We start from the raw sequence: 16,561 nt of genomic DNA on the forward strand, positions 1-16,561 counted from the left end.
CACACACACACACACACACACACACATCTCGCCCATGCTCAGAGAAGAACTGTGAGTTTGTTTGTGATTCAGATTGACAGGGCTCTTAGGAAGCGGTGTGCCTACTGTAATTACATGCACTTGAGAAATGCCCGGTTGGAGAGTGTAATCAACTCTCACACTTTACATTCCAGCCCAGATTAGGAACAGACCTCTGTGTTCACTGGAATCCTATCTGGGAGAAAAAATACACACCTGTTTGTCCCGGAGGCCTGTGTCCAAAACATCATCATCATCATCATCAGCTCCTCTGTCATTATCACCTGGCTCCATCATCATCATTGTCACCACCATCACCATCACTGTAACTCTGAACCAAAAAATCAGACTCTCTTTCTTATAATCACTCTCCGAGTAATGTATTTTAAAGTTAGGGCCTAAGCCACTATGAATAGTTTCTGGCTATCCAAACAGGCCCAAATATGTCTTCATTAAAAAATAGCATGGAAGGTCAATGGTCAGTACAGGAAATGATGTCAGTGAACAAAGAGATGTTGAGAGAAATGGACAATATGGCCTATATGACTCTTCCTACTATTCCTGTCAGTGACCCAGGCTTTGTCCGAATACCCATACTAGCGTACTACATACTTAAACTGCATACTATGTACTGATCGTCGCATACTATTTAGCATGTACCATTTAGTAAAGAGTATACAGTATGCCACGGCCGCAACGCAGTAGTGGCACCTGACTGGCTGAGTAGGTGGGGCTGGGCCGACTGTGGGGGGAGTCAACAGACATGCATGGCATTAACCAGCCTGATAATAGCTAATTTCCAATTCAATTCATTTCTCTAAAGTCTGAATAGAATAGGAATGGAGTTATAGGCCTACTCTGACTGGTTAGAGGCAGACTACTGTATCACATTCAACATATACCGTATAGCCCATCTATCCTGTTTAAAAAGGACTGAAGGCCTCCCGAGTGGCGCAGTGGTCTAGCTGTGCCACTAGAGATTCCGGGTTCGAGTCCAGGCTCTGTCAAAGCCGGCTTTGACCGGGAGGCCCATGGTGTGGTGCACAATTGGCCCAGCGTCGTTCGGGTTAGGGATGGTTTGGCCGGCAGAGATGTCCCTGTCTCATTGCGCACTGCTCCTGTGGCGGGCTGGGAGCAGTGCATGCTGACATGGTCGCCAGGTGTACGGTGTTTCCTCCAACACATTGGTGCGACTGGCTTCCGGGTTGGATGGGCATTGCGTCAAGAAGCAGTGCGGCTTGGTTGGGTTGTGTTTTGGAGGACGCATGGCTCTCAACCTTCACCGAGTCCGTACGGGAGTTGCAGCGATGAGACAAGACTGTAACTACTACCAATTGAATACCACGAAATTGGGGAGAAGAAAGGGGGTGAAAAATACAAAAAAAAGGACTGAAGACAGAAACAGACAGTTCCAGTCAACATATACCATATAGCCCATCTATCCTGTTTAAAAAGGACTGAAGACAGAAACACATAATTTGGTTCCATTTCAACATATTTTTTATTGAAACTAAAGTGCTCTAACATACAGTGCCGTGACAAAGGATTTGCTCCCTTTCTGATTTTAATTTTTTTCACATTTTTGATACTGAATGTTATCAGATCTTCAACCAAAACCTAATATTAGATAAAGGGAACCTGAGTTTACAACTAACCAAAAAAACAGACGGATGGCCTGACATTCTCCTGTAGAATTCTCTGATACAGAGCAGAATTCATGGTTCCTTCTATTAAGGCAAGTCGTCCAGGTCCTGAGGCAGCAAAGCATCCCCAAACCCAAACCCAAAATTACAACACACTACCACCTCCATGCTTGACCGTTGGTATGATGTTCTTACAGTGGAATGCTGTGTTTGGTTTTCACCAGACATAATGGGACCCATCTCGTCCAAAAAGTTGACTCAAGTTTGCCAAAAAGCACCTGGAAGATCATCAAGACTCTTGGAAGAATGTTCTATGGACAGATGAGTCAAAAGTATAACTTTTTGGATGACATGGGCCTTAATAGAAGGAACCAATAATTCTGCTCTGTATCAGAGAATTCTACAGGAGAATGTCAGGCCATCCGTCTGTGAGCTGAAACTGAAGCGCAGCTGGGTCATGAAGCAAGACAATGATTCAAAACACACAAACTTTACATGAAAATGGCTAAAAAGGAATGGCCTAGTCAAAGTCCAGGCCTAATCCCAATTCAGATGTTGTGGCAGGACTTGAAATGAGCAGTTCATGCTTGAAAACCCACAAATGTTAAAGCAGTTCTGCACAGAAGAGTGGGACAAAATTCCTCCAAAGCGAAGTGAGAGACTGATCAACAACTACAGGAAGCGTTTGGTTGGAGTCATTGCAGCTAAAGGTGGTACAACCAGTTATTGAGTGGAAGGGGGCAATTACTTTTTCAAACAGGGGCATTGGGTGTTGCATAACGTTGTTTATGAAATAATTGAAATAAGTATGTAATTGTTGTGTTATTTGTTCACTCGGTTCTTTATCTAATATTAGGTTTGTTTAAATAATTGATAACATTCAGTATCAAAAATATGCAAAAGTAAAGAAAATTACAAAGGGGGCAAATACTTTTTCACAGCACTGTATATACATTCAATCAAATAGCCTAGTACACACACCAACACTTTTCAAATGTTCAAATCAAAAGACTATTGCACAGAAAAACGTGAATAGTTGGGTTCATCGCAAATTCAGAACTCCTGGACAGCAACATAATAAAAAAATACTTCTGCTTTCAAAGATGTAGCCTACGAAGTAGTCTCGCGTTACCATACCTCCAAAATCACGTCGTGGTCACGCCTCAAGCCTTGTTCTCTACGAGGCTACCTACGATGCAATACTTATGATCATTTTAAGTAGATCAAAAACTACTTAGCTTACATTTGAACAGCACCACAGAAGCTTTGCTATTCTGCATCTTCCTAATTAAAATAGCCTACACTCGTAGAACAAAAGGGTTCTTTGGGGTTGTATATAGACACTTTTGGTTCATTGGACAAGATTAAAGAACCCTTTACCAAAAAAGGTTCTATATCCACTCAGAGACCAGTTTATTAGGTACACCAAACTAGTACAGGTCGGACCCCCCTTTGCCTCCAGAACAGCCTGAATTCTTCGGGGAATGGAAACGTTGCTCAATTGGTATCAAGAGACCTAACGTGCGTTAGGAAAACATTCCCCACACCATGGCACCACTGCCACCAGGCAGGATGGGGCCATGGACTATTGCTGCTTATGCCAGAACCTGACTCTGCCATCAGCATGACACAACAGGAACCAGGATTCATCCACTCCTCACTTGTCCTGTGTTGTTGATTGCGTGCCCACTGTAGCTGCCTCTTTGCTTTTAGCTGATAGGAGTGGAACCCGGTGTGGTCGTCTGCTGCAATAGCCCATCCGTTGACAAGGCCCTTAACTCCACAAAGTTCTCTCCATCCAGGGGCACTGCATGAAGCATGAACCTGTACTTGTCTCAACTGTATTTGGGGTGGATGAAGACACATTTTTGTTCACTGTAACTAATGGACAAAGTATATTGTGTTGTATTGTATTATATTGTAAAGTCATCAGCCAGAGTTGACGTGGCCCATCATTCCAAGAAAGAGATGCCTCCCTGGCCACCAGTGCACATTTTCAAACTATGTTTGCATATAAAGACAATAAATTAAAATAATTATGCTGGTATTCTTTTGTCCATTATTAAATTGTTTATTAAATTATATTCTTAGCTAAAAATATTACTATTTAATAGTAGTAGCCATCATTCATAAATGGCACCATGCTGGGTTCTATATGGAACCATTCTGGTTCAGTGAAGAAGAACCTCTAGGGTTCTGCTCAAAGAACCCTATAAAAGGGTTCTATATATAACTTTTAGGGGTTCCATATATGAAGCAAGAAATAGAACCCCTTTTGGTTCTATAAGGATACTTTTTTTCTAAGAGTGTAGTGTTTTTGTTTGGCTCCTTGAAGAGAACTAGGGATTTTCACTCGCAGCCCATCTCTTCCTATGCATTGTGGAAAAGTGTGCATTGAATTCTAGAATTCTAGAATTCTATTAGATGATAAGCCGAAATGAGTATAACATCCTGGCATTTAAACCATAATCTATTTTCAAAAATTCGCATAGTCTTACTCTGTTTTCGCATACTGAGAATGCATCATGTGCGATTGCATTGTTTCCTGTTATTATTCGTTGATTTCGGTAGCGCATCCCCATATGTAATTGTAATCAGCTGTTGTCAATGTCATGAATGTCGAAAAGAGTATGACATCCGTGCATTTATACTCGCATACCTACTATTAAACCTTATTTTGTCGCATATTCAAACAGCCTACTATTTAGGATACAAATGTGGTTATTCGGACAGAACCACTTTCTGAGAATGAGGGCTGCTCAAAGGCCTTCCTCCGCTGTGTGATGTCTCTAGCTAGCAGAACAAGACAATTCCCCGCTCCACCCAGGAACTTTAATTACCTGAGAACACCATTATCCCAGGTTAATAAAGAGACTCTTCCTCTTTCAGCTCTCTCTCTCCATGCACTCCCATTTAAGCCCTAAGCTACCAGGCTGCCTCTTTGCATAGCAGGCGCGTGGATAGTTGTGCCCCTGAACATTATTCAGCACCCTGCTGTCACCGAATTCCCAATGACAGCGGACTAACCGCAGGTCTCGGACCGCAAGCGGACCGACACTTTAAGTCACTCATTTTCTGCACACCGCGATTCTTTAAATGGCGGACTTTAGGACGGTGCTTTCATTAAATACCACCACAGAAATTAAATGGAAACTGTCGACCTTGCAACGGTATTCAATTCCAGCACACCAGGACTTCTTTCCCCGGAGCTGCTGGGTTTTCCTTCGCTAAACATCGTCCGTCCCCCCTGCCCCCCTCCCTCTCTCCCCGCCACCACCAAGCTTTCCCCGTCCTCAAAGTTCAAGACTAGGAATTAATTATGCCCTTTTTGATCTAAAAACAATTATTATTATTGCATTGCTCATCCTCAAAGCAGTTCAACCCCTCCACTTCTTTTGAAATGCATTAACCACTGATGACACTATTAGTTAAACAAAACAATCTTATCATGGTCCCTTTTCACCCTGTTTAGAGGTCTGAGCATTTGGTAGGACTATATTAGTGCCCCATTAATAATGAGCAAATCTCACAGATGATGTTTTCTCATTAGAGAGGGACGCTTGTGATCCTTCTCAGAGGCCTGTGTAGTGGTAATGACTGAGTTCACACAAATGAAGGAGAGAGGAGACCCCAGCTCCTTGTCATATGAACAGAATGTTAAATCGTGTGACACGTGTGAGAGGAAGACAAGATGGCCAGGCAGTTTATTTTCATGGCATATCATAACGCAGACAGATTCTAAGACATGCTCACTTTGGCTCCCCTGCAGTAGCATAACCATCGAGTCTGCGTGGCACATGGACGAAAATACAGAAAAAACATCCTCACTCACACCTCCTGGCTTTTACAGAGAAATGCACTTTTACGACATGCTGTCTTTGGAGAGGTGTGGACATCTTCTGTGCAAAGAACGGCCTGCTCATATATTCTAATAGACCGGACAGAGCTCTTCCTCATCTCCTCCTCTGGAGAGGGGTTTTACTCTGCTGTGTGTATGTGGCCCTGACAGCGTCCATGTCAGTGAAAAAAATATCCCTATTGTCCAAATTCCACACACTCCATCACCAAGAGGGAGAGAGAGAAAGAGGAGAGAGAGAGAGAGAAAGAGGAGAAGGAGAGAGAGAAAGAGGAGAGGGAGAGAGAGAAAGAGGAGAGGGAGAGAGAGAAAGAGAGGGAGGGAGAGAGAGAAAGAGGAGAGGGAGAGAGAGAAAGAGGAGAGGGAGAGAGAGAAAGAGGAGAGGGAGAGAGAGAACACCAGTATCCTTCCACTCCCACAGTCCTGTAGAGGGGGTACTGTTAAGGACATCTTCTTTCATGCCAGCATACTCTGCAAATGGAATTATTACAAGAAAATACTGTCTGACCTAAAAGGTCAGCTCCATTCTGAAGTCTTTGTATGTAAGTCCATCTTCCTATGAATACGAGGCCTGCTTATCAATAAAGGGCCAAGCTCTATTAAAGGACACATGGTTGGAAGAAAGGGCTGACTTTTAAAGGGTGCTCACAGCTTCCTACTGTCAGACTAAATGGCAAACTGAACTCACTCATCCAGACCTGAAAACAACATAGACCAGGGATACACCCTGCAAATTGTGTTTTGTGTGTGTGTGTGTGTGTGTGTGTGTGTGCGTGCGTGCGTGCGTGCGTGCGTGCGTGCGTGCGTGCGTGCGTGCGTGCGTGCGTGCGTGTGTGTGTGTGTGTGTGTGTGTGTTTGTGTATCAGTTTAATGTAGGTGCATACCATTCCATATGACTTAGTGACCTGCCTACTAACTGGGACTTTTAAATGAATTGCAGTTCTTCAAAGTTTTATTCATTATACATCTCCCTGTACAATAGAGAAAGTTCAATGATTAGAGCATAACCCTTTCTCGTGAATAAATATTTATAGTTTTGATTGATTGATTGGTAAAAAGATGCCCTGAGTACAACCCAGTGTTGTGAATTGTGAGAATGTAAAAACAACCTGAAAATGTAAAACGTGTGTGATTGAGTAAGCTCACAGGATCTGTAAAGAGTAAAGGGAATACTGAACCCCCGTACAATTTCACTATAGTTCATTAGCTGCGTTCAGAATCATCCGACGTTCCATCAGTCTCTGTGGCTGCAGGCACATGGGAGTCCTGTCAGTGAGTGCATTAGTATGTACTGCTGTGTTCCCTACACCCCCCTCCATCCCCCTGAAGCACTCTACCTCATCCTCACCCTGATACCGTCACCTTGTTCACTGCTGTACATCTCCCTCGTATAATAACATTATTAACTCATCCTGAATGGGGGGATTGTGGACCACGCCATAGCTACCACTTCCCTCCACCTCCTCAACAATTGCTCTTGGTGTCTTCTCCTCCCGCTTCCATGACCTGGCCATTGTGGTAGCACAAAGCACTCTGAAGAGCGGCGCCTCCTACTGCATTAGCATTTTAATCACAAACTACAGTGTGTGATGCAACGCGCTACGGCTGCGCTAATAAAGGCTGAGGCATGGGCCACCAATGGGAGGACACAGGTTCATAAACGTACAGGTATAATCAGTGTGATTAGAATATGAGGTACTGTATATACAGGTTGAAGCACAGCAAGGAAAGAAAATATAGGGCAAGAAAAAAGTAGCATTCATTTTCGAAGTTGGGTCATTCAAATTCATCCACATTTGTGTGAAGCTACAGTGAGTCAACCATAGAGGGTCCTCTCATCATGGGTATGTCTGTGATACTAAATAATCTATTGCGTGATTGGTTCTAATATTATAGCTTACCCTCAAATGTGGGCCCTTAAAATGTCAGTTTGAGGCTCACATTTTTCCAAACATGTAGTTGTAATGAGTCTAGTGAGCAAGGCCACTATCAGCTCTTCCTGCTCGACCACATAAGAGTTCCCCAGGGAAAAGGGAACACTGATCAACAGGTTCACAAGGTTCCACAGCAGAGAAAAAAAAAAACACTCCTTAATATTAGTCACCTACAACAGCCCTAGGATCTGGACCAGCTATCAGGATAAAACAAATACATAACCAGGCTATTAATATGCAGCCATGGAGATGGCGGCTCCAATATCTCTCCTTTAAAAACAGTCTACCTGTTTCACGGCCCCCCTTGCTCCGATTGGTATAACTGGTAATTAGTGGTGTGCCGTGGCCTCGGGGGGAGCCAGGGAGATGTGGGAGAGGGAGGGAGGGAGGAGAGAAGAGCTCCAGAGATTTCTGATTACCTGACAAGTTGGGGCCGGAAAGGCTACACTTAGCCCATTAAAGATTTTCCAGCGTGACATTTGAGAGCAGCTGCAGAGCCGTGCGCCACCTTGCCATTTCCCATTCGCTGGGCATCAATTTAAAGGTGGGAGAGAGAGCGGGGCCAGCAGCTCTGACACACCAGCACAAATGGATTTCATTCACCGAGGTGAACTGTACTACGCTGATAAATGCACTTCCTTGAATGTCAGCAAATGTCACTTGAGAAGCCATTTGCTGTTGCTTTAATAGCTTCCCCAAACTTACAAAGAAAAAAATGAAAATAGGAAGACAGGAAAGTGAGAGTGAGAGAGAGAGAGAGAGAGGGGGAGAGAGAGAGGCTGAGAAAGAGAGCGAGAGAGAGAGAGAGAGAGAGAGGGGGGGGGAGAGAGAGAGGCTGAGAAAGAGAGCGAGAGAGAGAGAGAGAGAGAGAGAGAGGGGGAGAGAGAGAGGCTGAGAAAGAGAGCGAGAGAGAGAGAGAGAGAGAGGGGGGGAGAGAGAGAGAGAGAGAAAGAGAGGGGGAGAGAGAGAGGCTGAGAAAGAGAGCGAGAGAGAGAGAGGGGGGGGAGAGAGAGAGGCAGAGAAAGAGAGAGAGAGAGAACAGGGTTGGGCTATTGTCACTTCCACATGATTAAGCAATAAGCCATTTGAGACGCCTCGGTAAGAGAGTGGTTAAACTTGATGGAGGAAGCTGTTTAAACCTAAATACAAACTCCTCCATGCTAAAAAAGACATCATCAATTCAGCGTAAAATGTGATGACTTTCTAGCACACTTGACTCACCAATTGCCCCTTGAAAACTGCTCTCCGATGCGTCAATTTAAAAATGTTGAATGCTGTCAATCTCACCAGACAGAATTTTGTGCCATGACAACAACAACACAAATATCAATTATTATGTATAACCAAGACACTTTAGGAGCCATGTGTACAAAATAAGATAAAATAGTACTTTATTAATGCCCCAAATGGGAAATTTGATTGCACCAGCCAATACATACAACACCAATAAATACACAATAAAAACACAACAAAGGACAGACACTAAAAGCATTAATGAATATGAAAACTGTGTTCATGTTAAAAAGCCTCATAACATATATGTATATATATACAGGGGCGCAAATTTCACTGGGGACGGCGGGGACATGTCCCCCCCACATTCTGAAATTACATTTTTTATCGTCCCCCCAGTTTTATCATTGGAATGTGATACAAAACGGGGCAACGGTGTGCTTTAGGACTATACGGACGCCTCAGAACCGTCGGGTAGGCTGTTTGGAGTGTTTATCTGACTGGATAAAAAAAGATATATATAATATGTCCCCCCCCACCTCTAAAACCAAAGTTGCACCCCTGTATCAAATTCAGCCTTTTATCTAGGTAGTATTCAACATCGTAGCATACTTTGGACCCAATGACCTGTTGCTCAAGCTGTCACTTTCTTTACATAAGAAATTGAAAAATAAAACAAATTCCTCTCTATACCTGCTTCTCATAGAGCCTGTATCCATATTTTATAAACTTTTGTCATGCATTTGCTTGAAGCTGGGGCAAAGCCATGGTGTCAAGTCCACAAGGACAACCCACACTGCAATGATAATCCTCCTTTCCAGTAGTTGCTAAGGTTACAAATTACCTTTGGTGTTGGTAAGTGGTTCCTTTATGACACTGGACTAATCCCTTAATGGAATTCATATTTCATTTAGGATTATTATTGTACCAGATACAGTGAGTATTATACAGAACCAGAAGTTCATTTAGTTTAGTTGTTTGTTAGACAGAATCCTGCAGATCAAATTCCCCCCTCCTCTTACTTAATCATTTATCCCTTTGCTTCTTTGTCAGTCAATAACATAACAAGTGTACAAATGCGGTTGCCTGGAGGAAGGGCACACAATTAGCCGGCTAGTGTTTCCAGGTGGCAGTTGTTAAGGACTGTGCTATTATCACATAAACAATCGATTCGAGAGCCCTTTGTGTGGCTGTGTTTGGTGACTGGCACAAAAGCTACTGTTGTATTCTATTCCTCTCTCTAACAACTGATACATACTGATCTGAGGATCACACATCTAAACATGCATACATGGTTACGCGATAACACACACACAGAGCACAATTGCCGTGGCATGGCTGACCCTTTCACACAGTGAAGGGTTGGGGGGTTAGAGTTTACGAGGAAGGAGTTCATAGGAAGGCTGGTCAGAAAAGGTAAACAACGTGACAAAACATGGCGGGGTGACGATGGGGAACAATGATGTGCAGCCGCTCCATTCTTCCTTGTCTGGCTACTGGGGTCACTGCTACAATGTGCTGATATCATCAGAAGCCCCCAGACAACAAAAGAGCCTGATGGGAAGGGTGCTCACCTCTTAGTCACCCCCCATGTGGGCGTGGGAGGGGTGTGGGTGGGAGTAAGGTTGGATTAATTCCTGGACTCTCTGGACTCACACTGTCCTATGAGGGTGAATCATCCAATGTCAAACCAGACCATCATTTCTCATCTTTCATTATCTGAGCGGGCAGGACACCAAAAAGCATTCAGGATAAAAGACACCAGAACGCTCCCAAACAAAATAGCCAAAGTGGACACCAAGGTGAAGTGGTCCTAGGAGAACTGAACTCTGGGTCATCATTGAGAGGGATACAACAGGAATGTCCTCAGGAGAAGCCCTAAAACTAAATATCTTGGTTACAAAAATATCAGACAAATCTGTAATGTGAGGATGATGTGAGGATGAAAACCATGCCAGAGGTCTATGGATCAAAAACAATAACATAGAAAGTTCCACTATAAAGAGACTCATTAGAAAAAGTATCAAGGGTCAAGCCTGACACTGGGACAAGAACACAGGGCAAGTAATACCACATCTGATCATCTGACCCTTTCAAGCTGTGCTGAAGTTTAGACATATAATGTGTAGAATTGACTGTATGGACAATATGCTGCCAGTGCCGTGGATCAATGACATCCACAGCATGTAGCACGTCACTGAATGGACGGTCCTGTCACACTACAGACAACTCACTCATTTGTCCATTGACAGACAGAGCTGCTGTCTGTCTATAAAGGCTGTCAAACATTGGAACTAATGGACAGGCATGGCTAAGGTCACTGCTGTGTCAATGAGAAACCCACTAGACCGTCCACAGCTGACCTTTTGCTTTTCATATTAATTTCATACTGGGAATTTACAGCTTCACTTTCACTACTATTGGTCTCATTTCAACCTTTCATAGGAACACAAATAAACATCAAAGCCATAAGTGTCGGAAATATATTTCAGTAAATGTCATTTAAATATGTGGCCATCATAACATACTGACACAGCCACTGTCTCTTTTTAACTGCCCTGTTTTTGATCTAGAAAAGAGAGACAGATCACTGTTACCATTTTGGGGCATGTAAATGTGATTGTGCCTCAGTGAGAGTCAGAGTGACTGTAAGAGGGGAACCCTAAAAACTAGCACGGGTGGGCTTGAGATATTGGCTGGAGGGGGGAAGGTTTTTATTGTGACACCCTGCCAACACTCTCCTCTCTGTACCAGCAGATCCTCCCTCTTAGGTCCTCCCTGTGCTCTAAGGCTGTGAGCTGATAGGCAGCTGACCAGCACATCTCTCCCCTCTTGCTCCACCAGATGAGTGTACTCATCTATTGTAGACTGAGGCAGTGGCACTGCTGAACCTGATGAACAGGAGGGAGGAAAAACCAAACGACGCTGGCTCACCTCTGCCAACAAACACAAATCCCCACCACACACCATAGATGGGACTCTCTCTTCTCTCCTTTCTCTCTCTCTCCCTCCCTCCATTTGACCTGATGTGTGGAGATGAGAAGTGCTCTGGTCCCAGGATGGATGGATGACAGCTGGTGAAGCTAAAAGGAGTGGGAGATCTCCTGGTCCTGTACACCCTCTCCCTAGGAGAGGTGGGTTCTTTCAAATGTATGCTAAAAGTGTTTGTTAAAATTTTATGTGATATAAAATAAGTGTGGAAAAACAACAGAGGCATGTTCATAAAACTTCAGAGACATTTCTCTCAAGGATATAGCTGTTTACAGGGGTACGTCAGGGAGCATTTAGTTGTGAAGTGTCTGTAACTGAAGTGAGCAGGTACTTACCTTCAGACTGGACATTTATTTTCACATCTCGAAAGGAGTAGGCAATGTGTGTGTGTGTGTGTGTGTGTGTGTGTGTGTGTGTGTGTGTGTGTGTGTGTGTGTGTGTGTGTGTGTGTGTGTGTGTGTGTGTGTGTGTGTGTGTGTGTGTGTGTGTGTGTGTGTGTGTGTGTGTGTGTGTGTGTGTGTGTGTGTGTGTGTGTGTGTGTGTGTGTGTGTGTGTGTGTGTGTGTGTGTCATTCACTATGGTGGATTTTCCATTCTTATCAAATATAACAACAATACGCTTGTCACCAGTTCAGCATTTTCCAGTTTGAAAGAAACATCAAAACAAACTGTTTTAAATATGTTTTTATTTCATTTGAATAAGGGACTCAAATTCTTGACTAACATATTCACCAATAAACTAGAGAAGAAACACATAGAAATACATATCATAGAAAGTGCTGGACAAATATCTGCAATCAGTGATTGAAATAGCCATTTATTTTAACGTGCATTCCACGTATGTAATTACATAGTCATACACTATTGATATTATCATTTAATTCAATGACAAAGCTACTGAAATTAGTCTGGGGTAGGCTACCGAGGACAAAAATAGCAAAGTAACTTTGGAAGTCAAACACAAAACGTTCTCAGGAGTTCGAGGACAGGGCCTATAACAACACGCACAAAGAAGAGAAGAAACCTTGCAGCCAATGACGTCTTGATATTATTTGTTTTCCTGTTGGGGGAGAACTTAATAAACGTGGAAAAACAAACATGGTACAGACTGGTGACTGAGCGGGGTGAAAGCTGCACTGGCAAGCAGGACACGTCCTCTTTTAGGAAGGAAGCGGATTTCTGGAGAAAGCAAGACAAATGTATAAACAGTCTCTTTAACCCCACCGTGAACCAAAGACCCCGTGGACACCCTTGTCGGACTACCTTCCAATAACTTCCCCATGACCTCTGCACGAAATGTAACCCTGATATTGCCCTGGACCTATTGAGTGCACAAGTCTATGGTCAATGATGGAAAAGTTCCAAGTGCACTGAAAAAAAACAGGCTATATGGACATCAAAACGACTACGAATAATTGGTTGAAATTGTGTGAAAAGTTCAAAATATTTTGATTGTGCATAGCAGCCTTATTCTCCAGTAGACTAGCCTAATTTAATTTCACATCGGAAGAGACACAATTAAGAAGAAAAAAGTGAGTATAAATTCTGACTATAAACAAATGTTTCCAAAGTCATGATTTGTGGTTTTTCCTTTCACTTAATTGCTCTGTTAATGTCATGCATCGCCCAGGGAGACCATACACCTGTTCCCAGAAGTAAGTAGGCCTAGCTTATAAATCAGCCTCTGATTAAGGCAAGGATGAAACTGGCTGGTGGTCCGTCTCAGTCTGACAGCATTGTTGGCTAATGAAACATCCAGAAACGGCCGGCGGATACAGCTGCCATTCATAAATGTTTGATATCGTGATTGGATAATGCATCCCTAACCAGGCACATACACTGACACATAAACATCCCCGAGACGCTCTGACATCTGCTCGAGTGTTCGCTATTAATTTCGTAAACAGTGTTCATGAAATATGAATGAACTTTAAGAATATTATAGGAGAAACATAAGCCTAGGCTAGGATACACAAAAGTATTGTAAGTAAAAACAATTTTTAAAAATAGATGCATGGTGCAATATAGTCATGAGCCTCAGTTAGGGTCCAGGGGTTTCAGAAATGTATAAGTCACATGCGTATGAAAACACTGTCTTCTCAATAGCACAAAGCGGTGAGCTGGTGAGTGCACGGTTAATCTAGCTGTAATGTAAACAGTAGGCCTAGCAAGACGCCATCCAGTGATCAAAATGGAGACAAAATATTATGTTCTGGAAAGAAGCCACTGAAGTCTACATGCCATTATGTAAATGAAATGCGTCTATAAGAATCGAAAAGTTAGTAAACATGTTCAACTTACATTTTCAGAGGTCAGTTCAATGCAACTCGTTTATCCGTAACTATTTTAATTTCAATGGGTGGATGAAATATAGATTATTTGAAGTGGACAGCCTTTGACACAAATAGAAAATAAATTAAATGAATACAGGCAGAAAAAATATGCATATAATAGGCAGCCTTTTCAGATGAACATGAACAATATTTTATGTAAATCAAAATCTTGGTCACCACTTTACTTCGATGTTCGTTGATGTGTCCAAACACAGGATTAAATATTTAAAGATAGTGGAAGCATGACTGGTTTAAAAAATATATATATATAGCCTATCATAGCACTGTTAAAGGACACTAACTCATTGTATAACTAACTATTTTTATAAGCATATGTGCTGTCATTCTTGCGCACCAGTAGAAATGACAATTATAATGTTACTTTTGATTAAAAAAATTATATATTTAACTTTTTCCCATTTGTTTTAACGCGAATCTGAAGTTTTCGGTGGCCCCCTCTTGTTATGAAAAAGTAGCACGCAACTGAAGGCTACAAAACTTTCTGGTTAACATAAGCCCCCAAAAACTAACTTTTGAGAGGTGTCTCTTTTGTTAGTGTTTCCTGACGGTAATCTGCAGTAAAAATATATATGTATATTTGAAAACACATGCATAAGCAGAATTCACCAAAAGTGGGTGGATCAAACACAAATCAATAATAATAGAAATTCTGACCGATGCCAATCAATCCATTTCAAAATCCCAACACACATTTGTAACAAAGATTTATTAAAAATGTATTTTAGCGATATTTTGTCTATTATCATCAGCAGTATTTTGTTATATATTATCAGCAGTATTTTGAAAACAACAATAATATTACCACAAATAATATAGGCTATTAATAAACGTGTTATTATTATTATTATTAGTGACTTGCTTCAGCAGTAATTCTCAATCTTTGACTTATTTCAGTTTTTTACACTTATTATTATTTGGAACAATATTTTTCTTACACCATTTAAGCTTGAAACGCCATTCAAACGTACAGACTGGTCTGGAATAATGTACAGCTTTTTAATAATATTTATTATTTTGAAAGTATATAGGGCATATATGAAACCCTTCACCAGGCACCATATTAGTGATTTTCAGTCTATTTTAAAAACACTTGATCCCTAAAAAATAAATATTCATAATTTTAAGCCAAACCAGTCGAGCAACTGAAGCATATTAATACAAAAAATGCCGTAGAAATAACCAGGAAAAATATATTTTTAACCCATTGCCTAATACCAGAATTAAGATAGACCTGCAGAAAAAAAGGAGGAAGGGAAGCGCTGCTAAGGTACACAATAGTAGATTTTGGTAGACAGGAGGTGCTCTTTGGTAAAAGGGGTAAATTGGGAATCAAAAAGAAAGGAGGACCAAGGCACTCTTCATATAATTAATAAAAATGTCTTTATTTGTATGGCATATTCAATGGAAACAAAGTTTAAAAACGGCATGGCCTTCATCAGGGAGTATGAAATGCGTCGGAGTTTTCAAACTTTGTTTCCATTGAAAATGCCATACAAATAAAGGCATTTTAATGAATTATATGAAGAGTGCCTTGGTCCTCCTTTCTTTAAGATAGACCTGCCTTTTAATTCATGAAGTTAGAATTACTTACGCTAGTTATTGATTTATTAACATTACCTTGGCATTTTTCTGTTTTCTAAAGCATTTTTCTGTTTTAAAAATTGCAGACAATACAGTAGGCCTAGAAGATAAGCTACAGTAGCCTATTTGAAAGTTGGCTGTGGCACTGAAAATGTGGAGACCAGCGTGCGCAAGTCTATTTAAGAGTGGCGCCCTGCCCATATATGAGGATGGTGCGTTTCCATTTCCACCAGCTTTCCACCATTTCCGTAATCGACATAGCTGCATTTACAGTAGCTAATTAGCATTGTAAGTAGCACGTTTTGAGAGGTCAACATTTTTTAAATGTCTCGTACAACAATATTTGGCTGATGTCATTATCAACCTACTGTATACCCCTTAGAAATATATATATTTTTCCGGACGTAGGGTATGCTATTAGCATGCTAACACTCATTGAGACAGACTGGTAGCATAGCTAGCATAGCTAACCACAGATAGCATTCACAAGTTGAAGTTGAAGTAACTTTATGAATGTAATGGAGTTGACTGGTGACTATGACATGAAATATATTCATTACAAATTTTTTATGGGATCTATAATCAGCCAGAAACCCAAGCCAGGAAAAGCCAAGCCATATTAAAACCTATGTTGTGATTATTGCAGTTTGCGGTATAACCCATTTGTTCATATGCCGTGATATACCATAAAGCAGATACAACAAAAAGACAAGTAACACAGTGGCGGAATAAATTCTACCACACAGGTTTGTTTTGTTAAATTCTACCACACAGGTTTGTTTCATGACAAAACCGGAGGGCAACATCTGTCTGGAAGTCCATAAAGCAAATATTCCATGTAACAAACAATTACATGACTTACAACATGGTCAAGCAAGTTAATATTTCCAGAAGTTTACTAAACAACTCATTTGGAACCACTGAGAAAACAGGAGTACTGCCTCCCGATCTT

Source organism: Salvelinus namaycush, chromosome 35 (assembly GCF_016432855.1).
Source record: "Salvelinus namaycush isolate Seneca chromosome 35, SaNama_1.0, whole genome shotgun sequence".
NCBI lineage: Eukaryota > Metazoa > Chordata > Actinopteri > Salmoniformes > Salmonidae > Salvelinus > Salvelinus namaycush.